This window comes from Colobus angolensis, unplaced genomic scaffold (genome assembly GCF_000951035.1).
Source record: "Colobus angolensis palliatus isolate OR3802 unplaced genomic scaffold, Cang.pa_1.0 Scaffold407, whole genome shotgun sequence".
NCBI classification, from domain to species: Eukaryota; Metazoa; Chordata; class Mammalia; order Primates; family Cercopithecidae; genus Colobus; species Colobus angolensis.
The window spans coordinates 701,331-725,751 of record NW_012117455.1 but is presented as its reverse complement, the minus strand read 5'-3'; the positions used below and the strand labels follow the sequence as shown (position 1 = coordinate 725,751).

The 24,421-nt window shown below is 37.3% G+C and overlaps 1 protein-coding gene across 3 annotated transcripts in view; it reads left to right on the top strand.

Annotated features, from left to right (window-relative positions):
• Positions 1 to 1,353: 1,353 nt before the first annotated feature.
• The window catches only part of MKL2 (MKL/myocardin-like 2), a 193,014-nt gene continuing 169,946 nt past the window's right edge, over positions 1,354 to 24,421 (top strand). For 2 of the 3 annotated variants that reach the window (XM_011956024.1, XM_011956020.1), the window contains exon 1: positions 1,354 to 1,420. The gene's annotated coding sequence lies outside the window, so the exon portion shown is untranslated. Of the gene's footprint in view, positions 1,421 to 14,994; positions 15,157 to 24,421 lie in introns of all 3 variants that reach the window. The other variant, XM_011956021.1, reaches the window with a different exon arrangement.

The window sequence follows — 24,421 nt, the reverse complement described above, 5'->3', positions numbered from 1 at the left end:
AAACAGAGAACAGACTCAGCCTGGTATTCAAGGCCCCTTCCTGCTTCTTGCCTTGCTGCCTTAGTCTCTCTTGGATGCACCCTAACAATGGTGCTGCTTCTGTTTCCCAGAGGCCCTGTGTTTCCTGGAACCACATTCCTCCGACCCAGAATATAGTGCTACCTAATTCTGCCAGTTCAGATCTGTTACTGTCCTCCACCCAGTCAAAAACAGTATCTGTCTCTGTATATGGCTTGTCCGTCATGCAGCTTGGGCCTTGATGTACTGTAAACTCTGTAAGGAGAGAAACTGTCCGTCGTGCACACCAGATAATGCCCTGCACACAGCAAAATACTGGCAAAGATTGGACATTCAGATGTTTGTTAAATGAGTGAATAATTGACTTTGATCTTTCTTTTGCTTTATATAATGTGTCTAGGTAGCTCTTATTTCACCCAGGATACTGTAAGCCCCTGGAGTACAAAGCTCATGCCCACCCCTCTCCCCTTTTTTTTTTAGAGATAGAGTCTCTCTCATGCAGGCTGGAGTACATGACACGGGCAGTGGCACAATTATGCTTACTGCAGCCTTGAACTCCTTGGCTCAAGCAATCATCCTACCTCAGCCTCCCGAGCAACTGGGACTACAGGGACACCACCACTCCTGGCAAAATTTTTTTTTTTTTTTTTAAGAGAGACGGTCTTACTGTGTTGCCCCAGGCTAGTCTCAAACTTCAGGGCTCAAGCAATGTGCCCACCTTGGCCTCATCAAGCCTGGGGATTACTGGTGTATGCCACTGTGCCCAGCCAATTAGTAATAATTATTATCATCATAAATAATGCTGGTGGTGGAGATGGTGAGAGGCAGATTTATTATTATATAATAACATTATAATAAAAATAGTATTTATTGAACATATATTTCAGGAACTGCTTTAGAGTCCCTGATGTGGATTATTTCATGTAATCTTCAGCAGTCCTATGAATTGGGTACTATTGTTACACATATGGAAAACAGGCACACAGAGAGGTTACTTACCCCAGATCACACAGGTAGAAAGTGGTAGAACTGGGATTCTAATGCAGATGCTCTGAGCTTAGCACCCCAACTCTTAACCTGCTGCAGTTCTCCAGGCTTGTTTGTTGAATACGGTTCTTTGAATACAGTCATTTATAGATTCTTGAACAATTTAGGAAAAGTTTTAGTTATACTTTAAAATTTTTACTTTCCTTCCTTACCATTCTAATAACTTCTATTTTGTTATTTCCAGTTTATCTTAGACTTCACGTTCTCCAGGAGACACCACCATGTCTGGCATGTAGTAGGTGCTCAATAAAAAGTAATTTTTGCCTTTTTTTTTTTTTTTTTTTTTTCAGGTTCACGATAAAGGTGCTAAGAAAGAGAATGTAAGACAGGAAAATAATTAAATATTCTTACTGAGGTAAGTTTTTTAATAATTTTTTTAACAAAGAAGCTGTAATTTATGTATTTTTTTTACTTGCTCTCACAGCCTGCTTTCTTGAGGTCTAACAGGGAGATTGTTTTAGGAATGGTTAAGTTCATAGAACCTAGAGTTCTTAAGGTAGATGCCAGGAGTGTGGGCTGTTCAAATAAGTTCATTTGACGTTCTCGACCTCTTCGAATCTAATCTTTAAATTCCTCTTTTCTCATGGTTTTAAAGCATGGTACTGACAAAGAAATCTAGCAAGTAGAAACCCATAGCTATTTGGTGGTTATATATACTTTACAGCATTCAGTGAATACTTTTTTCTTAAAATAGGGAGTTGAAAGAATTTTAAGCTACTTTTGGTGAGATAGGAACACTTCTTTTTCTTAAATAAAATTCTGGGGTTTTTTATTATAATAATGAAAAAAAATTCTATCAGTGTAAAACAACATAATGATAGAAGTTAGCATCCAACTTCTGCCACCAAGAAATGACTGCTATTAATATTTTAGTGAACATACTTTTAGAAAGCTATCTATGGATATAGAAGAATTTATATACAAAATTTTAAATAAAGTGGTTTACCTGTATATAGTAGCCTTTTTAAATGTACATCTCTCTGCAGGAATTGGAAAAGATATGCATAATCATACATGATGATTTTACTGGCTGCCTAATGTTCCATCTTTTAGAGGCACCATACTTTATGCCTTTGATGACCTTTTAGATCGTTTCTAGTTTTCCCTTGTTGTAGATAAAGATGTATTGATCAACCCTCTGCTTATATCATTGTATACTTGTTCATTTCTCTTCTTAGATATGTAACTGCTGGGTCAGAGATTATACACATATAAAATGTTAAGACATGGCTAACCTGTCCTCCAAAGAGACTACCAGTTTCTAACCCCACTCAGAATCCACTAGGGTCCTGCTTTCCATATGCTTGCCCACACAGAGTTTTGTTAATGTTTATGTGTGTGTAACTTTTTTCCAAATTTGTTTATTTTAAATAGACAAAATTGTATGTATGTATTGTGTACCACATGTTTTGAAGTATGTGTACGTTGTGGAATGTTTCAATCTAGCTAATTAAATTATGCATTACCTCACATAGTTACCGTTTTTGTGGTGAGAACGCTGAACGTTTACTGTCTTTGTATTTACTCTATTTTTGGAAGAATACAATATATTGTGATTAACAGTAGTCACTGTGCTGTACAATAGATCACTTTAAATTATTCCTTCTAACTGGAATTTTGTATTCTTTGACTAACATCTCCACACCACCACCGCCACACGCCCCCGACCTTCTAACGCCTCTGGTAACCATCATTCTACTCTCTTCTTCTATGAGATCAACCTTTTCTGATTCCTTATATGAGTAAGAACATGTCGTATTTGTTTTTCTGTATCAGGCTTATTTCACTTAAGGTAATGTTCTGCAGGTTCATCCATGTTGCCACAAATGACAGGATTTCCTTTTTTATAGTTGAATAGTACTCCATTGTGTATATATGCCACATTTTCTTTATCCATTCATCTGTTGATGGACACCTAGGTTGCTTCCATATCTTGGCTGTTGTGAATAGTGCTGCAGTAAACATGAGAGTGCAGATTATCTCTTTGACATACTGATTTCATTTCCTTTGCATAAATACCCAGTAGTGGGATTGCTGTATCATATGGTAGTTCCATTTTTAATTTATTTGAGAAACCCACACACTGTTTTCCATAATGGCAATAATTTACATTCCTCCCAACAGTGTTCAAGGGTTTCTTTGTCTCTACATTTTTGCCAGCATTTGTTACCTTTTGTCTTTTTGATAGTAGCCATTCCGACAGGAGTCGGATGTGCAGAAACAGGGTCTCACTTTGTTGACCCGCATGGTCTCGAACTTCTGGTTTTCAAACTATCCTCCTGCCTTGGCTTCCCAAAGTGCTGGGATTTGAGCCACTGCACCCAGTCACAATCTTGAATAAAATAAAAATGTTGGAGATATCACACTACCTTCAAATTTTACTATGAAGTTATAGTAACCTTTTATCTTAGCCAGTAACCTTTTATCTTAGTAGCCAGTCCGACAGGAGGCGATATCTCATTGTGGCTTTAACTTGGATTTACTAGTGCTGTTTAACACTTTTTCATGTATTTGCTGGCTATTCGTATGCTGCTTTTTTTTTTTTTTTTGAGATGGAGTTTCACTCTTCTCACGCAGGCTGGAATGCAGTGCTGCAATCTTGGCTCACTGCAACCTCCGCTTCCTGGATTCAAACAATTCTCCTGTCTCAGCCTTGCAAGTAGCTGGGATTACAGGCATCCGCCACCATGCCCGACTAACTTTTGTGTTTTTAGTAGAGACGGGGTTTCACCATGTTGACCAGGCTCATCTTGAACTCCTGACCTCAGATGATCCACCCTCCTTAGCCTCCCAAAGTGCTGGGATTCAGGCATGAGCCACCACACCTGGCCATTTGTATGCTTCTTTTGAGAAATGTCTATCCAGGCTAGAGTGCAGTGGTGCAATCATGGCTCACTACAACCTTGACCTTCCAGGCTCAAGTGATCCTCCCATCTCAGCCTCCCAAGTAGCTGGGACCACAGGCACATGCCACCACACTCTGCCAAATTTTTTGTATTTTTTGTAGAGATAGTGTCTCGCCATGTTGCCCAGGCTGATCTCAAGACTCCTTGGGCTCAAGCAGTCCACCCGCCTTGGCTTCCCAAAGTGCTGGGATTATAGGTGTGAGCCACCACCCTTGTCCATTTTTTAATCGGATTTTTTTCTTGCTATTGAGTTAAATTTCTTACATAGTTTGGATGTTAACCCCTTACCAGATGTATAGTTTGCAGATATTTTCTCCCATTCTTTAGGAAGTTTCTTCACTGTTGATTGCTTTCTTTGCTGTGCAGAAGTTTATTAATTTGGTATAATGCCATTTGTCGATTTGTGCTTTTGTTGCCTGTGTTTTGGGGTTCATATCTAAAAATCATTGTCCAGACCAATGTCATGGAACTTTTCCTCTGTTTTCTCCTAGGAGCTTTATGATTTCACATCTTACATTTAAGTCTTTAATACATTTTGAGTTGATTTTTGTATATGATGTGAGATAAGGATCTAATTTCATTCTCCTGCATGTGGGTATCCAGTTTTGCCAACACCATTTAGAAGAGACTGTCTTTTCCCCATTGTTTATTCTTGGCACCTTTATCAAAAATCAGTTGACTGTAAGTGCATAAATTTATGTCTGGGTTCTTTATTCTGTTCCATTTGTCTGTCTGTATTTTAAGCTAGTACCATGCTGTTTGGTTACTGTAACTTCATAGTACAATTTGAAATCAGGTAGTGTGATACCTCCAACTTTTTTATTTTATTCAAGATTGTGGCTGGTTGCAGGGGCTCAAATCCCAGCACTTTGGGAAGCCACAGCAGGAGGATAGTTTGAAAATCAGAAGTTCGAGACCAGGCGGGGCAACAAAGTGAGACCCTGTTTCTGCAAAAAATAAAAATTAGCCAGGTGTGGTCATTTGTACCTGTAGTTCCAGTTACTTATGAAGCTAAGGTGGAAAGATTGCTTGAGCCAGGAGTTTGAGGTTACAGTGAGCTACACGATTGTACCACTGTACTCCAGCCTGGGCAACAGAATGAGACTGTCTCAATAAAATAGTAGTAATATATAAATAAAGTAAATAAAATAACAAGATTGCTTTGGCTGTTCATATCCTTTGGTAGTTCCATACGAACTTCAGGTTTTTTTTCTCTTTCTGTGAAGAACGTTATTGGTATTTTGATAAGGATTGCACTTAATCAGTAGTGCACTTTGGGTAGCATGGGCATTTTAAAAATATTCTTTTGATCCATGAGCATGGGATGTCTTTCCATTTACTTGTGTCTTCAGTTTCTTTCACTGATGTTTTAGTTTTCAGTGTAGAAATTTTTTACCTCCTTGGTTCAATTTATTCCTAAGTATTTTATTTTTTTGATAACTATGTAAATAGGATTATTTTCTTGATTTTTTTTTCAGATAGTTCATTGTTAGTATACAGAAGTATTACTGATTTTTGTATGTTGATTTTATATCCTGCAAATTTACTAAATTCATTTATTAGTTCCAACAGTTTTTTTTTTTGGTGGAGACTTTAGGGTTGTCTATATGTAAGGTGATGTCATCTGCAAACAGGAACAATTTTACTTCTTCCTTTCTTAATTGGATGCCTGACTCCTGAAGCCACTGAGGGTATCAGAAACCCAACCCTGCTGTCGTTGGCTGGCAGTGATGTGGACTGGAAATGGAGTCTGCCTCATAGGGGATACAGGTTTCCACCTGGATCCAGGACAGGTCTGAAGGCACAGTCCTCGGGTACTGGCCTAGAGTCAGGGGCCATGGAGGTCTTCTGGGTACTGGGTTTTATTATGTTGGGCCTGGTGTTAGGATTCAAGACACAGTCCTATGCTTACTTACCTCTCTTTCCCCCATCTGATGGTATCTCTCTCCACACTGTGCTGCCTGTGGTTGGGGGTGTGGGTGATGTGGGTAATGTAAAGCTATCCTTTCTACCACCTTCAGTGTGTCTTTTTTAATTTTTGTGCTATAACCAGGTACTGTAATCTCTCACTTGTTTTTCTTAGCTCTTGTGAAGGTGTTTTCCGGGATGGATAGTTGTTCGAATTGATGTTTCTGCCCTGGGACGAATACTGGAGAGTCTTGTTCCACCATCTTGCACCGCCTTCTTTTGTATGTAACCTGTTAATCTTTTTAATCTTTGGCAATCCAATAGGAGACAAAAACAGTATTTTTTTGAGATAACAAGGTTTCTAATTGGAATATACCTTTTAGGTTTTCAAAGACCTCCAATTTGATATTCTTACTAATGTGAAGAGTTTTCTTATTGAGAAGATACCTGTGGTTCTCATGCATAGATGAAACGCTCTTGGACTTTAAATGTGATGAGAGTGTTGAAGTATGTTGAATTCTTTGTTTTTCATCTGTTGCCTTCATTAACTCATTATAAATATTTTTAAACTATAGGTCAACTGACTGTTAACTATTTCCAGTACTGAAAGTTTTCCTCCATAGAGAACTCTCCCTTTGTTTTTTACTCACTTATAGTGCAGTTTCAAGAAGCTTTAAGACTAGGCACGGTATCTAACACGTGTAATCTCAGCACTTTACGAGGCTGAGGCAGGTGGACCGCTTGAGCTCAGGAGTTCAAGACTGGCCTGCTCAATAACATAGTAAAATCCCATCTCTGCAAAAAATGCAAAATTAGCTGGGCATGGTGGCTCACGCCTGTCATCCCAGCTGTTCAGGAGGCTGAGGCAGGAGGGTCACTTGAGGCTAGGACGTGGAGGTTGCAGTGAGCCAAGAACATGCCACTGCACTCCAGCCTGGGTGACAGAGCGAGACCCTGTCTTGAAAAAAATTAAAAAGATAAATAAAGAAGCTTTAAAGCCTACTTTCTTAACATGCCTCAAACATAGATATCAATTGTGGGATAGCATGTAGAATATGACTTACAAACTTGGGTAGTGATATTGAGTTATGTGGATTATGTGAATATGCATTCATATGTAAACCTATGTTTACTGATGTTGAATCTCTTCTGTCTAAATGATTTTAACAGTTTCTGATATGAGTGTGATCTTTAATTTTATATTTGCCTTAGATTTTATTTTAATCAAGTAAGATTTACTTGAGGAAGGTTTCATATGAAACATATATCAACTTTGTCATTGACCTATGGTTGTTCTTTAACTTAATAAAAAGCCAATTAACTATCAGGAACTATTTCAAACAAGAAAATCAGAGAGCCAGCGTAGGCAATATAGTGAGACCCTGTCTCTACAAAAAAAAAAGTTTAAATTAAAATAAGAAAAAATTAACAAGGCGTGGTGGCAAATGCTTATAATCCCAGTTACTCAGGAGGGTGAGGTGAGATGATTATTCGAGCCCAGAGTTGGAGACCATCCTGGAAAATATAGCAAGATCTCATCTCTTAAAGAAAAAAAGCCAATTAAACGTCACCTTTTTTTCTTCAGATAGAAAATACATCTTCTGGCCAGGAGTGGTGGCTCACACCTGTAATCCCAGCACTTTGGGAGGCCAAGATGAGTGGATCACCTGAAGTCAGGAGTTCAAGACCAGCCTGGCCAATATGGTAGAACCCTGTCTCTACTAAAAATACAAAAAATTAGCCCAGCGTGGTGGCAGGCGCCTGTAATCCCAGCTACTTGGGAGGCTGAGGCAGGAGAATCACTTGAACCCAGGGAGCAGAGGTTGCAGTGAGCTGAGATCGCGCCACCGCACTCTAGCCTGGGCAATAAGAGCGAAAGTCCATCTTAAAAAAAAAAAAAAAAAAAGGAAAATACAGCTTTTAATAATATAGATTGCCTTTAATGTCAATGCTTTTCTTTTCATTCCAAGTTAACATTGTTGACCATATACCACCAAATCAGGGACCAAGTAGTACAACTGGTATTTTAGTCACCGGTTTACATCTAGCACCTAATATAATACCTGGCATGCACACGGCAAACACCCACATTGTGTTTGAAGGAATTAGTGATTGGTAAATATTGTCATTGTTAGAATTAGGATGAAAATGAGAAGTGCCTTAAATTTTAATTTGGATAAGAAAACTAGCATCTGTAATTTTTATATGTACCTAAATCTAAACATAGACAATTACAGTGATACTTGCTACCATAACATTTTGTGACATTTTGTTTGAAATGTTGAATTGGCCTGTATCCCATTTATTTTCCAACTCTGCTTTTTTGTTTGTGTGTCTTTGTTGTTGTCAAGGGAAAAGTAAGTATCTAAACTAGGTAGGATACTAGATCTTGTTAAATAATCAGATTTATGTTTCATAGCATAGACATGGGAAAGTTTTTCATAGTTATGTTATTTGAAGACAAGGCTGAAATGAATGTCCCAAAATAAATTTTTAATTATAATGGAGATACATTGAGCTATATTTTAATTGTGGCTCAGCATTTCATTAAAAATAGAAGCAGAGAAGTTGATTGCCAGCCTTTGAGAAGAATGGATAATAAATCTTTGTCCAGTATCCTGTCTTTTAAGTCTTTCTGACTCCTAACCAATTTTTCACAGCCAAACTAAACAGAGGAGATGGAATAATTAATAGATTGAAGCAGTGTTTTTGCCTCTCTTTTCATACACTTTGTTTCTGTTGGAATATGGGATTCCAGAGAGTTCATGAGCTAGTTTTAATCACTATTTGAGCAGCAGTTATTTTTCCATGTATAACATCTTATATTGACTAAATAATCCTCTAGCAATTTTTATTTGCACTTTAATTTGCTTAGCATCCCCTTTCTTAATAAATAATCCAAAGTAGGCAGACTTGAAATAATTGAGTCTTCAATAGTAGGGACTAAATTAATGAAGTTTTTCTAGGCTTTAAAACTCTGATATTTTCTTGTGGCTAATGGTATAATCTTGTATTTGTTTTCTAAAATAACCAAATTTCTGGTTTCTTCAATCTTTTTTATGTGGCAGTGTAGGAATTTGCTTATATGGTAGTTATCATTTTACTGATGACTTTATTTAATTGCATGCTTTAAAGCCCTGATTCTAAAAATACTCCTGGAAAGTGAGGAATTACTACAGTAAACAGAAGTCTTAATGAAAATTAAGGCTTTATTATTTATTTCTCCTCTTAGCTGCATTTGTAATAATTTTTACATTGTACTTAAACAGAAAGTTTAAGACTTTTTCAGCATCTTTAATGACTTGGATTTTGGGCGTTTGCAACAGTTTCTTCCTATTTTAGGCACAAAGCTTGAAGTTTAGTCTGGCAGGGGAAGTAGTCATTTGATTGGAAAGTTGGGCAGAGGAGAAAAATTTTGTCTTCATATACAGAATTTGTAGCAGTAGAATATTCAGATGGAGTTATATTAAACTTTAACCCTGGGGAAAAAAATTGAAGTGCTTGTATGCAGTACAGAGAATAGATCCCTAGCAAAGCCAATGCTCAGGGCTTACTTCTGTAGTATCTGCAGCTGAATTGGTCTCTCTCAAGAGTATTCTCAACTCAAAGTCTTAAGAGTAGAGTTTGGAAAAGGGAGGAGAGAACAGTAGCTTTGGACCGTAAGTTCCATGATGAGCTCAATAGTCAGTGAAACTCTCTAGGTTAAGGATATGTACTTAACCTCCAAATGTCCTATTCCCCTTGAGAAATTTCCTTCCTTCCTAACTCTGGGCACTTTGCTTAGTGTTGTGGCATGCTGGAAATTTATCTTGAGTTGAGGAGAGTGAGTCTGACTGCATTGCTGCAGAGTCTAGGCTACTCTCTTTAAATAGATGTCCAACGTGGGAATATGGCTGAAAACCATCAGTTCCTTCCTTATCATAGCTAGGCAATGGCAAATATTAGAAATGCAAGCTTTTCCTTCTTCAGTTTGCTCAGAGAGGACACCTAGTTCAAGGTGAAGATTACGTGTTTGTGTATGTTAAACCCAGTAAGTTTTATTTTAAATATATTTCAGTCTGTTCTAATGTAACAAAGTTCTTCAGTCTGATTGTTCTAGCAGCTATCACTCAAACATTAATTGCTGTCAGTGTGAAAGGATATCCTCCTACATCTTTTTTGGCGTACTTGAAACCATCCCACTTCCTTTTTCTTTTACCTTAAGAACTGATAACTGACACTTGAGAATTACAATCAGATTGCATCAATCTTTATGGAAAGGTTGCCAATTATTGCACTGCAAAATATGCATTTTCCTCTAATAGTAAGTGTTTCTCTTGGTGTGTCTCTCAGTTCAGTGCTTTTAAATACCTTTTAGGTGAATGAATGCTTTGTGCCATGCCCTGATTTAATACATTTGAAAGACTTTATTCATGGCTTTGTTACCTTCAAGTCTATGTGAGGTGGAGATTGATGGAGGGGAATAATTTATGTAATACGAAATCTTCATAGGATCTTTTGATTGATTAGAGGTCCTTGGGTAGAAGAAGGATGCCGGTGGCCATTACTTATACTGTGATATAAACTCTAAAATGAGCATGTTCTTTGAAGAGTTAAGAGCAGTGAGGAGTTTTATGGTGGGGATATACATTGAGCCTTGTACGATGTCTTTTGTGTGCATTACTTCATTTTGTTTTCACAACAGTTCTGTGAGGATAGATTTCATTACCCCATTTTTAAAGAGTAGAAGGACTCAATGAGATTGTGAAATCAGGACTTGGGCATGCAGCTTGTAGGTTAAAAACAAAACAAAACTGTGACTTGAGTACAGATCTCTCTGGCTCTAAAATCCATGCTTTTCTTCCCTAGGACAGGGAGAGGTGGTGTTAGAATGCTTGAAAGTTGTTAGAATGTTGCCATTGTAGACCATGGAAATGCTGAACAGAATGAAGATAATGCTACTTTATGAGCACCCCCACCATCATTTTCACCATCCTCTTTATTTCTAATGCTCTTCAACATCAACTCATGAAGCCGAGGAGCCTGCCAGGGTGTCTGGCTCATCATGTTCAATACAGCAGAGACTTGTTTAATTTAGCAGCGCTCTGAGATGAAAGGTTCATGACTGCCAAGTACAAACAGACCTTCTGCGGGATGTTAATTTGGTTATAGGAGAGAATGCTTGTTTTTCCTTGCTCTGTGCTAATAAAGAAGCTGGCACATTTTTTTCATGAGTAAAAAGGACTTTGACTTGTTAAATCTGTATAATCAAAGAGAAGTAAGCAGTTCTGATAAACATTTTTCTTTGTGCCGTCTTTGGTTAATTCCATTCTGAACCTGCCAGCAAATTGCAAATTGCATGCTTTTTTGTTCTTTCCTCTTTTTTATTTTGGATTTGGTTTTATGGTTGGTCACTGTAGGGATTTATTGGTAGGAAAATAAACTATTTCCTCATTTGAACAGCTTGTGTGTTTTTACAACAGGTTATCCTGTAGCAAGCAGAATGATTCAACAGGCCTCTGCACAGAGGTGTTACTATATGACTTTGACCATTTTAAATAATAACAGCTTTATTGAGATATAATTCATATACCATAAAGTTTACCCTTTTAAAGTGTAGAACTCAATGATTTTTAGTATACTCACAGAGTTGTACACCCATCACTTCTGACTAATTCCAGGACACTTTCATCACCCCAAAAAGAAATCCCATACCTACTCTCCATTCTCCTCTCTGTCTCTCTTGCCTCTAGCAGCCACTCATCTACTTTCTATCTCTGTGGATTTACATATTCTGGACGTGCCATATAAATGGAATCATAAAATATGTGACCTTTTGTGTCTAGCTTCTTTCTACGTTGCAGCATGTATCAGAACTTCATTCCTTTTTATTGCTTAGTAGTATTCTGTTGTATGGACAATACTACATTTTGCTTATTTCTTCATCAGTTGATGGACATTGTGGTGGTTTCCACTTTTCGGTCATTATGAATCATACTGCTGTGAACATTTGCGTATGCATTTTCTAGTGGACACAGGTTTTCATTTCTTTTGGGTATATACCTAGGAGTGGAATTGCTGGGTTATATGGTAACTCTGTATTTAACTTTTTGAGGAACTGCCGGTCTGTTTTCCAAAGTGCACGTGCTTTTGTGTGAAGGTGCACCTTTTTCGTTCTCAGCAATATTTGAGGGTTCCAGTTTCTCCACATCCTTGCCAACACTTTTCCATGATTGTATTTTTCATAGTAGCCATCCTAATGGATGTGAAGTGGTGTCTCATGATTTTGATTTGCATTCCCTGATCACTAATGGTATTGAACATCTTTTCATGTGCTTTTTGGCCACTTGTATATCTTTGTTAGAGAAATACCTATTCAAATTATTTGCCCATTTTTTAAATGCACTGTCTTTTTATTGAGTGGTGATAGTTCTTTATATATTTTGTATACACACACATACCCCCAAACACCCCCACCCTTATCAGATATATGAATTGTAAGATCTTTTCTCCCATTCTGTGATTGTCTTTTCACCTTCTTCATGTTGTTCTCTGAAGCAAGTAGTGTTTTAATTTTGATGAAGTCCAATTTTCCAATTTGTTTTCGTTGCTTGTGCGATTCTCTCTGTCGGAAATTTTCTTTAAGTTAAAAAATTACACCTTATTTCTAGACATCTCCCATTTTAAAAATTTGTACAAAATTAAATAGTTTATTAACTATACAATGAGTAAGAGGTATTAAACGTCTTTTGTGTTTCAGATATTCTCAGCTCATTCAGTGTGAGAAAACCAAATTTCCTAACCTTACACCCAATGTGCTTTTTTGTTTTTTAAATCAGAGAGATGTCTTTCGTTCTGCGTCATTCAAATTGCATGCATCATCCCGTGAACATTTATGTGTCTAATACATACTGAGTACTTTGTGGGGCTTGGGGATTCAGAGGTGAGTGGAACGTGGCCCTATCTTTAGGAATAGGAACTCACATTGCCATGCTGGAAGCTTCCACAGAGGACCATGGTAGTGCCAGGTGGGGAAGGCAACAGTCTCCTCTTTCGGGTGAGAATGCTTTATAGAAGAGTTAGTGCTGGTGCTCAATCTGCAAAGATGGGTGAGTGATCAGAACTTTTTGTTACAGTCTATTAGTCTGTCTTCTGGTTACTTCCTGCTATGTACCCCAAGTACGCTAGCACCAGATATCTCACAGCAGCCATATCTAGGATTATTGATATAATAAAATGTAGACAGAGGTGTGATGACTCTGATGCCTAAAAGTGAGCCCAAAGAAAACCACTTTAATTTTTTCAGGTTTTCAAAATCAGTTCAGCATGGGGTGTGTGTGTGTGGTTTTCTGTATAGTCAGAGTATAAAATACAAGGCAAGGAGTGACAGTTGCTTGGTTGGAGAGGAAGATTGATTATAGACAGTTGGATGTGTCCCATTAAGGAATTTAGATTTTGCCCTTAGTGACGGGGAGCCGTTGAAGAGTCCAGCAGCGGGGAGGTGATAGGGTCACTCTAGTTACTATACTATGAATGCTGGATGCGAGGGGCAGATCTAGAGACAGGCAACCCATTAGACTGTCACACGAGTCCAGGTGACAGTTGATAAGGATGTGAACTAGGGCACTGGTGGTAGAGTTGTAGAAGACAGAGGCTGGAAATGTTTAGGAGTTACTAGTCAGGGCTCTTGACTGCAAGTTAACAGAAACCTCACTCAAACTATCTTGAGTTAAAAGGGGAGCTAATTGGAAGATTCCTGGAGAAGGTTGCAAAAGGAATGAAATGCTGCAGAAACCAGCACAATTTCAGGGACCTCAGAGATTAAAAGTGGTACGTTATCACAGGGCAGGAGCCATCTTCACAGTCACCAACCACGAGGAAGGAAACAGTTTTTCCCTCCCAGCTTTGGTTTTAAAATCCAAGGGGCACTCTTGGCCTTGGGAGTTTGTGCCCCGCTGGCCAGTCACTGGGGTCTTTGTTGGAAGCTCTCTATCACCGTCACACTGAGAGTTCCTAGAAGAAGTGGAGAAGGATTATTCTGGCAGAGCCATCTGTGCACATCCACTCTAGGCATATGGGTTGGACCCAGAGATTGAAACGATCTGAGAATAAGGGAAAGGTCAAGAATGCCTCCCTGGGCGTGGTGGCTCACACCTGTAATCCCAGCACTCTGGGAGGCCAAGGTGGGCAGATCACTAGAGGTCAGGAGTTCGAGACCAGCCTAACCAACATGGTGAAACCCCGGCTCTACTAAAAATACAAAAATTAGCTGGGCATGGTGGCGCCTGCTTGTAATCCCAACTACTCAGGAGGCTGAGGCAGGAGAATTGCTTGAACCCGGGAGGCAGAGGTTGCAGTGAGCCGAGATCACACCACTGCACTCCAGCCTAGGCCACAGGGCGAGACTTCGTCTCAAAAAAAAGAAAAAAAGAATGCCTCCCAAGTTAGTGGCTTTGGTAACCTATGATGGCACCGCTTCTGTCCAGTGAAAAGGTTCAGCGGTATGCAAGCCAAGTACAGAGAGTAAAGTTTAGATCAGCTTAGTACCACACTACTCAGAAATTGTGGCTGTGTTAACATAGTTTTGTGATTATTTGGTTGACTTGGTTTTCTTCACTGTTAGAAGCCCTGAGAGGACAGGGACTGGTTTTTTTTGCTGCGACTCTCCAGAGCCCAGCATACTGAACTTGGCACATAGTGGGCATACAGTATGTATCTATGTACGAATGAATAAATGCAGGTGACCATGTACGGTAGGCAGTTGGATTGATTGGTTGGATCTCAAGTAAGGGTAGGAAACAGATTTAGGAGTTAGTTACCTGTGTAGGGCTAGACGGTTGACAACTCTTGACAGTTATTAGGGAAGGGACCTTTATAAAAGTTTGGATATTGTCTAGACCTGTAATTTTTATGTCCAGGTAATGAAATTGTGCCTTTTCTTTCCTTTTTTGTCCTGTTTAGTTTTTAATGCCAGTAATTATCTGCTGACAATCCTGCCAATGATTTTTTAAAAATTTTGTTACAGATTATAATTAGACTTGTGATACATAGGAAAATAAAGGTGATAAAGACAGAGATTCTATTTCCTTTTTAAGAATAACTGACTCATGGGATGAAACCTTGGATATGATTTCAGATCACTCCTGTAAACTCTCACAAGAGATGTTTATAAAACACTTGGAACAATACAGATTGTACTAAGAAAATGTGCTTTGATCAACTCTGGAGATACAAAGCAAGAAACTTAATAAATCAAGTCCTATTTGTGAATGGAAAGGATTGGAAGTTCACCTTAAAAGTAAGAAGTCAGCTTACATCAAGACTTAAATTTTGTAGTCTGAATAGCAGGTGTTAACTTAGTTTCATCTTTTATATAAAAATAAAATGAATTATAGACTTCAGATCTTGGCATCTTGAAATCTGACTCCTGATTCCTCTCTCTTAATGACTATTGGAACACTAGACTAGAAATGGAATTTGACTTTGGTTTTTTTACCCTTTAATTTTTGAAGTCAGTGTGCTTCCAACTCTGTCTTACCTCTGTAGTCAGGAAAACCAAACCATTGGTAGCTCAGATATGCTATAATTTTTATTATGTAAATATTAGAAAAGCATACTTGTATTTATATAAAGAGCGATATTCATACTAGAGTTTTTTTTTTTTTTTACAATTTAAAGCATAAATACAATTGCATTACTTTTATAGGCTAAGCACTCTTGTCCTGCCACCCTTCCATATGACAAGGTATTACAGTAAACTGCATATATTTTTAGTGTTTTTGCATATTGCCTAGATTCCTTTCTTTAAATTTGCGGTAGAGATGTGAGCCATTTTTATTTATTTACTTAATTTTTCACTAAAGAACTTTCATTAAATTTGGCTTTGAATGTTTGAATGCAGGTCAGTATCTTAGCAAGTTGTAATTTAGTAGAGCATTTCTCTCCTAAGAACTCAAATCAAGTTACAGCATCTCAGCTCTTTAAATTAATCTAAGGGATATATAGATATTATGATCTTTTAAAAAATAGCAGATTTTCATTTGAATCGCAGATTAATGCTTGTTCTTTCAGATAAAGTTTGAACAAATATCTAATAGACTAAGACTTTGTATATTTTGAATTTTACCAAAGCGACTCAAAGACTGGGAGAGTATATTTTAGATTTTAATGATGAGGTCAAAATCCTGGATTTGAGTTCTGCATTGTTTAGTTAAGTAATTACATGAAAGATCCCAGACCCCTGCAAATTGTATCACTTTTAAAATCAGTTATAAAGCTGAAGTTTTTAAAATGTTGATTTCTGGAGGCACCCCTTATCAGCTCCTGGAAAAAATAATTACAATCTAACATGATACAGCTTTTTCTATTTTCTGAAATGATTCTATTATTTAAGAAGTAGTCAGCTTTGTTCTTTGCTCATTAATTCTTCAAAGGTAGTGTCATTCAAAGTGGAGAAAAAAGCTCCAGAGTAGATGTCAGGGAGAAAGGAAGCAGTTCTTTTAGATGATGGTAAACATGTGGCCCCGATGAAAGAAGCCTGAATCCCTTGCAAAGTTTGGCTCTGGGCTTGTCCGGCTCACTCCTGTTGCACGTAAAATGACAAGATTGCTTTCACATATGCAGTATTTCCACTCATTTAATTTGTTTTTTTTAATGACTGATAAATATAATTCAAAAAGGAGTATTCAATAATAGGGCATTAAACAATCTCTATCTAGATTTAGTTGAATTAAGGGAAGAATTTGAGTATAGAAAGTATAAAAACAATTAAATGCATTTGTTTAAATGTAGGTAGAATTTAGGCTGAAGTGTTGCCTAGCTGATGCAATGAATTTGATAATTGATTATAAATTTTACATACATATGTAAGCAGACAAGATATTTCTAATGTGCTTCATCTGTAGTTTCTATAGTTTTAAGTAGCTGACAGATCTTGTTTATGCTCCCTACTAAATAATCTTTCTTAATGGACAGAGAATGTAGAAGCTATTCACCTAGTTCTTGCTACTGTTAATAAAATCTGAGTTTCACCTTGCATCTCAAAGTTAGCAAAATGGTGTACAGAAATTCTAAAAGAGTGGGAATTATGTAGTTTGTAAACTTCTTTAATTTATGCGTTTTCCATGAAACTCCAGTATATAAAACAGGTAGAATAAGGGTTTTAGTCAGGGAATAGTGGAAAGCCGGGCTGGCGCTCCGCAGCACTGCAGGAGTGTCATTCTAAAAGCCACTGTTCCATGCTGTCATTAATGAAGGTGGAGTCTTTTTTGGAGAAACAAAGGATAAATTACCCATTTATGTATCCTTTTTGTTACAGCTTTATGCTAACTATTTGCTTGTATGATAAACACTGACATTTTATATCAGAATTATTTTAAATATATAAAGCCACTTTAAACATCACCAGAAATAATAATAGCACTGCTGGTTAGGCCACCCCATAGGTCTAAAATAGTCTTCTTATCTTACCGAAGAGAACTTGCCTGACTTTGCAAGATGATGGTAACAAAGGCTACCTGAAAGGCAGTGCATGGAAGGTAGATTGTTGGAATACCTAGTCCTGCCACAGTGTTCCTTCCCATGTTAAGACGTGCAGTCAGATTAAAGTGAATTAAAGAATAATAACCATGCTGAGAATAATTAAGCATCAGGTGCTTCTGGTGAAATGAGTCCACATTATCAGGCAAGTATGGTTCCCCTTGGGGCCTGGCTTAGGAGACTCCCTAGTAAAGGATTCAAGATGCCCTCTGTGCTATTAGTAATGGGAAATGGCTCTGTGACCTTGGGCAAGTTACTTAAGCTTGTTAACACTCTACCTGCCTGTAAAATGTTCCATTATAGAGTTGTTCTGAGGATGAATGAAGATGCTGCCTATAAAGTACACATTATAAATTGCCCGCAGATGTTAAGCCATGGAACAATATCTTCCTTCAAAAGAAAGGGCAATAATTGGCAGTGCAGGGATCATGAGAACCGCACCTTTGTTCTGAACTTGAGTGAAACGCAGACTGCATCAGGTGTCATTTCACCTTTTTTTTTTTTTTTTTGAGACGGAGTCTTGCTCTGTCTCTGGGGCTGGAGTGCAGTGGCGTGATCTCAGCGCTCACTCACTGCAAGCTCCGCCTCCCAGGTTCACGCCATTCTCCTCCCTCAGCCTCCCAAGTAGCTGGGACTACAGGTACCCGCCACCGTGCCTGGCTAATTTTTTGTATTTTTAGTAGAGATGAGGTTTCACCGTGTTAGCCAGGATGGTCTCGATCTCCTGACCTCATGATCCACCCACTCGGCCTCCCAGAGTGCTGGGATTACAGGCGTGACATTTCACCATTTTAAAAGTAAATACTGGAAATGAAATGGACAAATTTCATCATTTTAACTATCAGCTATTGAATGTCTCTGCTTTTGAATACTTTTCTTACCATTTTACCCAAAACAGAACCATCTTCACTTTTCAAAATCTGAAAAACAAAAAAGAGAAGGTAAAATGACTGAATACTGTGGTTTATTTTTTCATCTTTTGTTTTAATGATTATTGCTTCTCTATGGAAATAAGAATATTTGCAAACTGTACTGAATGCAGTATTTACAACAGTGCTTACAAGCAGTGTCGAATGTAGGTATAAATTGGGTATGATATGTTCAGAACATGTGATGGAATCATGTCAGGCAAAATTTACTAAAAGTTTATTGGTTAGTACAATTGTTCTTTTGAGAATAAAAACATGACAGTTTAGAGGCAAGCTGAAATTAATTAATTTATTTATTTATTTGTGACGGAGTCTCTCTCTGTTGTCCAGGCTGGAGTGCAGTGGCTCGATCTTGGCTCACTGCAACCTCCGCCTCCTGGGTTCAAGTAATTCTCCCGCCTCAGCTTCCTGAGTAGCTGGGATTACAGGTATGCGCCACCATGCCCAGCTAATTTTTGTATTTCTAGTAGAGACAGGGTTTTACCATTTTGACCAAGCTGGTCACAAACTCCTGACCTCAAGGGATCTGTCTACTTCTGCCTCCCAAAGTGTTGAATTACAGGTGTGACTTACTGTGCCTGGCTGGCAACCTGAGATTTAGAAAAGGAATAACTATTTGTAAGGAATTCTGAAGCACGTGTCACCAGCAGTTATCTTTAAGAAGAGATTTTTATTGATTATATGTCCAGTGTAGGAGTTCATTGGATTCTTTTAGAGAAAAAGTCTAAAAGAAAAGTACTACTGCAGGGGAAAAAAGATAATAAAAGGTTTTCAAATGGATGCCCTCGAGAAGCTGTGAAATAACCTGCATATTGTGGCAAGAGATGTGGACCTTTTGGGTTTTATTTGTGACAAGTTCATAAGCTCACATCTTCTATAAAATGTAACTTTCATACTTGGTCTAGTTAGCATAGAATTCTCTAAAATCAACAATAAAAAATATACTATGGTACAGAATGTTGTCTTTGATACCAACCTTTAGAGAATTTACTTAAAACTTCCTAGTTTTTTTTTAAAAAATCACTTTGGTTCTGTGTTCCTAAGCTTTTTATATTCTTTGGTATTTGCAAGCCAAAAGGACCTCTTGGAGCTGACAAGCGCCATTCTTCTTGCTGTATATAGAAGTAGTTTTCTTTATATTTGTCCTGAATTCACTAGGTTTCAAGAGATACCTCTCATTCTAGAATTCTAAGCTCTTGGACTACAATTCTTTAGTCATTAGCATTTATTATCTTAACTTTGTATTAGAAGAATCATTGTTTTAGTCTACCTATGGCCTATTTCCATTTATTTTCTTTAATTGTGTTATTTAAATGCAATGATTATGACCTTATAAATTATTCTAAGAAAAGATGCAAAGTGGCTTTGCAGTTCAGTACTGACCATTCTGCATGAAATCCAGCACTTACAACAATGCCAGACGTATATGTGCAATAAACGTTTATTTGAGTTAATGAATTCCTTTAGGGCAGATTGCGGTTATAATATTTTCAGTATTAAGTGACCAAGCATTCAGTACTGATAGTTTAGCTAAACATTCAGGTTTCATTTGAAGCTAATAAACAGACCACTGTGCAATCCAGGAAGACCGGTTTGTTCACTTTCCCATTCAGTAGTAATTTACTTTTGCAGTTCTGTTTATATAGAGTAAAGGTCAAAGGAAAGGGTGTATTTGAAGCAGTTACAGCAATTGCTTTGCAATAGTGGAAGATTTTCAGTGTGCTGATGAAAAAGGGACAATTTAAATGGGATATTATAAAATTTAAACTGTTCTTTTTGTAAACAGCTTTATTGAGGTATAATTGACATCCAGTAAATCGTACGTTTAAAGTGTGCAGTTTAATCAGTTCTGACATGTGTACACCCATGAAACTATCACTACAATAAGGATAATGAACATATCCATCACTCCCCAAAATTTCTTTGTATGACTTTGTAATCCTTCCCTCCTGCTCCTTTGCCCCTGTTTCCTGGCAACCATCGATCTGCTTTCTGTTTCTGCTTTTTGTCTCTGTAGATTAGTTTGCCTGTTCGAGGGTTTTATATAAGTGGAATCATACCATATGTACTCTTTTTTGTTTGACTTCTTTCAGTCAGCCTAATTATTTTGGGATTTGTCCATGTTGTTGAGTACATCAGTAGTTCATTTCTTCTTAGACATGGTTGTGTAGATATGCCACAATTTGTGTATCTGTTTACTGTTTTTGTTGATGTTGTTGATGATGTGTTTACTGTTGATGGCCATTTGGGTATTTCCAGTTTTGGGCTATTACAAATAAAATCAATCTGAACATTTATATACAAGTCTTTGTATGGACTCTGTTTTCTCTTAGGTAAATACCTAGGAGTAGGATGGATGGGTGTCTGTTTAACTTTTTTTTCAGAACTGCCAAGCTGTTTCCCAGTTGTCATTTCCTTTTATATTCCCACCTGCAGTACATGAGAATTCCAGTTGCTCCATGTCTGGAATTTGGTATGGTCAGTCTTTTCACATTATTCATTCTAATACATATGTAGAAGTAGCTCATTGTGGTTTTAATTTGCATTTTCCTAATGACTAATGGTATTGAGCATGTTTTCATGTACTTATTTGCCAATACTTGGTAAAGTATCAGATCTTTTATATGTTTATTTATTGGGTTGTTTGTTTTCTTATTACTGAGTTTTGAGAGTTCTTTGTGTACTCTGGATATAGATTATCAGATTTATGATTTGCAATATTTTATCTCAGCCTATGACTTACCTTTTCACCCTCTTAACATTCTTTCAAAGAGTAGTTCTTAATTTTGATAAAGTTCAATTTATCAATTTTTTATTTTATGCATTGTGTTTTTGGTGTTATAACTAGGAGCTCCACCTAACCTGAGGTCACAGAAGTTATCACCTTTGTTTTCTTGTAGAATTTTGATAGTTTTGGGTTCACACTTTGGTATATGGCCCATTTTGACTTAAATTTTGCAATATGGCCCATTTAGATTTAGTTGTTGCATGTGGTGAAAGATGTAGATCAAAGTTCATATTTCTTGCATATGGCCATTTAGTTGTTCCAGCACCATTTGTTGAAATGACTGTTCACACTTCATTGAGTTGCCTTTGCATCTTTATAAAAAAATCAGTTGTTCGTATATGTGGGTCTATTTTGGCCTCTATTTTGTTTCATTGATCTATTTGTTTGTCTTCACACCAGTACCACACTGTCTTAATTTTTGTAGTTTTATAATAAGTCTTGAAATCTAGTAGTGTTAGTCCTCCAACTTACTTTTTTATTTTTTTGCAAAGATGTTTAAGCTATTCTAGGTCCTTTGCATATCCATTTGGAGTTTAGAATCAGCTTCTCAACTTACACAAAACAGTCTGCTGGGATTTTTGACTGAGATATTGACATTATAAGTCAGTTTGGAGAGAATTGACTTCTTAACAACATTAAGGCTGAGTCTTCCAAACCATGAACATGTTATTTCTCTCAATTTATTTATATTTTTTAAAATTTCTCTCGGCAGTGTTTTTAAAGTAGAGATCTTGCACCTCTTTTGTCAGATTTATTCTATTAAAATAGTATTTTTAAAATTTTCAATACAAAATTATGTGGGGTTTTTGGTGGGGTTTTTTAAAATAATAATAATAATTATTATTATTATTATTTTTTGTTTTTTTTTAGACGGAGGTTCTGTCACCCAGGCTGGAGTGCAGTGGCACAATCTCAGCTCACTACAACCTCACCTCTGCCTCCCTGGCTCAAGTGATCCTAAGTAGCTGGAACCTCAGGTGCATACCAGCACGTCCGGCTAATTTTTTCTATTTTTTGTAGAGACAGGGTTTCACCCTGTTGCCCTGACTGGTCAAGTGATCTGTCTACCTCGACCTTCCAAAATGCTGGGATTACAAGTGTGAGTAACCATGCCCAGCCATATTCTGCATCTTATCTTTGTTTTGTTTTGTTTTGTTTTGTTTTGTTTGTTTTTGGGGCAGAGTCTCGCTGTGTTGCCCAGGCTGGAGTGCAGTGGCACAATCTCGGCTCACTGCAGCCTCCACCTCCTGGGTTCCAGCAATTCTCCTGCCTCAGCCTCCCAGGTAGCTGGGATTACAGGCACAGGCCACCACACCCAGCTAATTTTTGTACTTTTAGTAGAGATGGGGTTTCACCATATTGGCCAGGCTGGTCTTGAACTCCTGACCTCAGGCGAACCCACCTCAGCCTCCCAAAGTGCTAGGATTACAGGTGTGAGCCACTGTGCCCAGCCATTCTGCATCTTTTCTAAACTCACTCACTACTAGCTTTTTTTGTAGATTTTGTTGCATTTTCATAATCATGTTATTTTTAAAATGAAGACAGTTTTACTTCTTCCTTTCTAATCTGAGTGCCTATTACTTATTTTTCTTGCCTTATTGAATTGAGCAGAACCTCCAGCAGAACCTGGAGTGTGTAATGTTGAATAGAAATGGTGAAAGTGGACATGCTTGTCTTGTTCCTCATACTAAAGGGAAAACACTAAGTCTTTTATTATTAAGTGTGATGTTAGCTGTAGGTTTATTGTGGACTCCTTTATCAGGTTGAGGATGTTCTCTTCTATTCCTAGTTTGCTGAGAGTTTTTATCAGGAATGGATGTTGGATTTTGTTAGATATTTTTCAGCATCTATTGAGATAATCATATGGTTGTTATTTTTTAATTCATTAACAGGGTGAATTATATTGTGTATTGCGTGGCAAACCAGCCTTACATTCCTAAGATAAACCCCATTTGGTTATGTACCTTTTCTTATGTGTTGAATTTCATTTGTTAAAATTTTGTTTAGAATTTTTGTATCTCTGCTCATGAGGGACGTAAGAGCCTCTTGTAGTGTCTTTGGTTTTGGTATCAACTTAATGTTGGCCTAAAAGAACAAGATGGGGAGCAATATCTCCTGTTCAGTTTTATGAAAGAATTTAGATAGAATTGGTATTACATTTTTCCTTAAATGTCTGCTAGAATTCTCTAGTGAAGCTATTTGGATCTGATGTTTTCTTTGAGGGATTTTAAACCACGAATTCAATTTTTAAAATAGATCTATGGTTATTCAGATTATCTGTTTCTTCTTGAGTGTGTTTAGTAGTATCTTTCAAGGAATTTGTCCATTTCATCTAAGTTGTTGAATTTATTGGCTTAAAGTTTTTCATAATATTTCCCTATTAGCATAGAATCTATGGTGACGTTGCCTCTCTCACTCCTGATATTGGCAATTTGTGTCTTCTGTCTTTTTTCCTGATCAGTCCACCTGGAGGTTTATCAATTTTATTTACCTTCTCAAAGAACCAGCTTTTGGTTTATTGATTTTTCTCGATTTTTCTGTTTTCTGTTTCATTGATTTTTCTACTCTTTTCTTCATTGCTTTCTCTTTTCTACTTACTCTCTCTATGGGTATATATAATTATGTAGGGTTGTTTTTTTTTTTTTTTTGCCAAGTTTTTCTAATTTTAAGGGTAAAGTGTAGTTCATTTAAGGTGCTGATTTGAGCGATTTCCTCTCTAAGACATATAAGACTTTGAGGCTCAGAGAAGTTAAGACAGACAGTTATGATGTATAGCCTCTGTCCTTTTTCTTATAGTATAATAACTATGGTAGGGCAAGTAGAGGTGCAGAGGGAATACACAGAATGGTGCTTAGCTTGTGAGGAGTGGCATGGGGAGACCCCCTTGGAGAAGCTGATGTCTCAGGTATCATATTTTGGTGAAGTCTGTGGATAAATCTATCAGACCAAACTCAAATTATTAGTTCTTTAAGTTTATTTTACATTGACTACAGATCTCCTTCTTGGTTGCTGTATTGTGAAAAACGAGTTAGAATATGCTGGGAGTAATTCTGCACACAGCTAATGTTCCCTTGGGTTTAATTGACAAATCTACTTTCAATTTCTATTAAGACTGTTTGCAGTGGTCATGGTAACTGTAGCTGCAATAGTTTTGGCAAGTGTTGCTGACAAGATTCTGTTGAAGAGAAGGAAAACTTTGGGGTAGAGTGAGGCAAGATTATTATAAAGATCTACATCAGTATTCCACTGAAAACTTAGGCTCACTTAGTAACAGGTATTTCTCCAACAAACTGTTCCTTGTTTAAGAC